The sequence below is a fragment of the Ipomoea triloba genome, chromosome 4 (assembly GCF_003576645.1).
Source record: "Ipomoea triloba cultivar NCNSP0323 chromosome 4, ASM357664v1".
Lineage (NCBI taxonomy): Eukaryota > Viridiplantae > Streptophyta > Magnoliopsida > Solanales > Convolvulaceae > Ipomoea > Ipomoea triloba.
In genome coordinates, this window is record NC_044919.1 from 10,649,336 (window position 1) to 10,652,440 (window position 3,105).

Here is a 3,105-nt window from a genome sequence, read left to right on the forward strand (position 1 = left end):
ACCAAACACTCACTTAGTCTTCTTCCTCCTTTATATCACTTTCATAAGTTCATTTAGCCTAATTTCATTGTACGTAAGTGCGACAGTGACGCCTCGGCACTATGGGTATGTCTTCAATTTCACTTCCGCCCACCTCTCTACTCACCGGCGTACATTGGCATGAGTAATTGAATTTCTTGATTTTTGTTTTTGTTTTTATTTTTATTTTTTTGCAGGTGGGGCGTGTGGGTATGGTAACCTGTACAACCAAGGCTACAGGGTGAACAATGGAACATCGAGCACAACCCTCTTCAACAATGGCCTTAGTTAGCTGCGGAGCCTGCTAGAGATCAAGTGATCAGATAAGGACAAGTCGTGCTTCCCGATAGCCTGTCTATCATCATTGAAGACCCAAAAGTAAGAAAATCATTAGGCCTTCTCCAATTGTTAATATATTTGCGCAGATATTTAGGCTCCAAGTAAGAAAGAAGGGAAAACAAAAATAAAAAAAAAACCAAACGTCAGAACACACAGGGAAAGAGTTCCATTAACGCGCGCAGCAGTGCTCGCACGCACAGCGAGCCTGCTGCTCATTTTCCGCGTGGGACCCACATTAGCCGACCAAAATCCCTCACTCCTGCAACAACCTCACTTTTTCTCTCTCTCCCTCCTCTTACTTCCGCATAGGGATGTAAACGAATCGAATCGAGTCAAATATCTCACTATTCGATTCGAATTCAACTATATTGATAAGTATTCGAATTCGTATTCGATTAATATTCGGATCTTAAATTTGATTCGTATTCGAGTTCGAAATGCCTAACTCAAATTTTCTTTTCAAATTCTCCAAAAATTAAATAAAATGTAATAAAAATTTAAATTTAAATAGCATAAAATTTTATATTATAAAACTATATGTAAAATTTTTACATCAAAGACTAATAACGGAACATCAAAATAAATAAGCAATCAATTCATAATTTACATAACAAATTTGCATTAAAAAATGCAACAATAATGGAATCTGTCCTACTCTTCATCCTCTTTCTCCTTCAAATGAACAAATAAACAAAGCCAAGCCCCTGCCCTGTGTCCCAAACAAATCTGAACCCAGCCCTCAGCTCCTCTACTGCCTCCAAATATTGCTCTCTTATTCAAGCACCAAAGCATTGAAAAGGTCACCAAGTATCTTGAAATTGAAGATCAATAAAAAGATGATGCAAATCTGTCCAAACAAAAAAAAAGATGTAAATAGCAGCGATAAATAAACAATCCCAATTCACTATAAAAGCATTCATAGAACATACAAGCAAAACCAAACACCACTAACTATAAGTCTATCGTGAGTAAAATATATTCTTGGAGTCCTCTGTTGTCCTGTGCAGTGGCGGCTGTGCGTATTCTATCTAACAAATCAAGAGGAAATTTTATTCCAATACTATTTATCCAACAGATCCAACAGACCAGCTTCATCGCAGGAAATTTTAGAGGGGAAAATTTACCTTCTTCGTCGCAGACTCGCAGGTTGCCTAGGTCAGAGTTGCAGACAAGCTTTGCTTAGAGTCTTAGACTAGCTTGCTTGCTGGAAGTCGCCCAGGTGGTCTGCCGTGAGTGCCGTCTACGGATCTGCGATTTCTCGGTGGTCCGAAGAGGGGAAGAGTGGAAGAATGGAAGGCCGGTCTTAGGGCTACAGCCTACAGTAGAAATTAGAAGTAAAGATATAATATGGAGTATAAAATAATATTATATATATATATATATATATATATATATATATATATTCGAATATTCGAATACTATTCGAATCAAATATATTCTGATTCGTATTCGAATTCGAAAAACATTCGAATCAAAATATGTATTCGTATTCGAATTCGAAAAACATTCGAATCAAAATATGTATTCGAATTCGAATTCGTATTCTAATTATTCGAATTCGAATCACAAATCGAATCAAAATTATTTGATTTGTTTACACACCTACTTCCACATCACCACCTTTTTCTTAAAAAATGTGAAACAACCCATTAATGGGGAGGGTCTTATAGTCGAGAGACTATCATATCGTCTTTAGAATTAATTCAAATACATTAAGGGTATGTTTGGTAACCCGGAAAATGATTTCCGGAAATCATTTTCCGAGCTTTTGGTGTTTGGCAAAGTCCGGAAAATATGGTCAACGGAAAACATTTTCCGTTGACCATGGAAAATGAGCCCATTTTTCCGGAAAATGACTTCCGGACAAAAAATCCGGAAGTCATTTTCCGGAAATGGAAAATGGCTTCGTGCGACCTTTTTTTTGTAAAAAAAATAAAATTATTTCTAATAAATATTATTAGTTTATATATTTTTATATTTTAAATAAAATAATAAAAATATAATTATACATTTCTACTCATTTTCCACTCATTTTCCGGAAAATGAACCAAACACACACAGACAGTTTTCAAGAGTACATCCAAACACCGAAAATGAACTCATTTTCCGGAAAATGACTCATTTTCCAGAATTCATTTTCCTGCTTTCCAAACACACCCTAATTAGAGTCATTTTTGTTTTTGGTCCTATTGTTATTGGAGTATTGTCAATTTTAGTCAACTTCATTAATTTTTGTCACATTGTGGCCAGTCTTATTTAGGCTCCGTTTGGAAAGCAGGAAAATTACTTCTGGAAAATGAGTCATTTTCCGGAAAATAGTTTCATTTCCAGTGTTTGGATGTATTATGGAAAACTGTCTTTCTGTGTTTGGTTCATTTTCTGGAAAATGGATAGAATTGTATAATTAAACATTGTAATTGTTTTATTTAAAATATAAAAAATTATAATAGTTATTAAAATAATGGTATTTAATAAAAAAATAGAATTTATAAAAAAATTAAAAAAAAAATGAATTTAAAAAAATGTAGCAAAGGTTTCTGGCGGTTTCCCCACCTCCTTGGTCCATGGTCATGGGTGATATGGCTTGGTTTTGGTCGAAAACATGCGAAACAGCTATTCTGGCGATTCCGTAAAATGACTTATGGAAAAAAAATTCCGTAAGTCATTTTCCGAAAAAATGAGCTGATTTTTCTTGGTCAACGGAAAATGTTTTCCGTTGACCACATTTTCCGGACGTTGCCAAACACA

General features: G+C 35.0%; 1 long non-coding RNA gene across 1 annotated transcript; it reads right to left on the bottom strand.

The window, feature by feature from the left end:
• Window positions 1–859: 859 nt before the first annotated feature.
• Window positions 860–1,687, bottom strand: LOC116017586. The gene is made up of 2 exons (XR_004097935.1): window positions 1,482–1,687; window positions 860–1,204 (listed from the first exon to the last, which is right to left on the bottom strand). It is a non-coding gene; the product is annotated as an uncharacterized LOC116017586 (long non-coding RNA).
• Window positions 1,688–3,105: the final 1,418 nt, after the last annotated feature.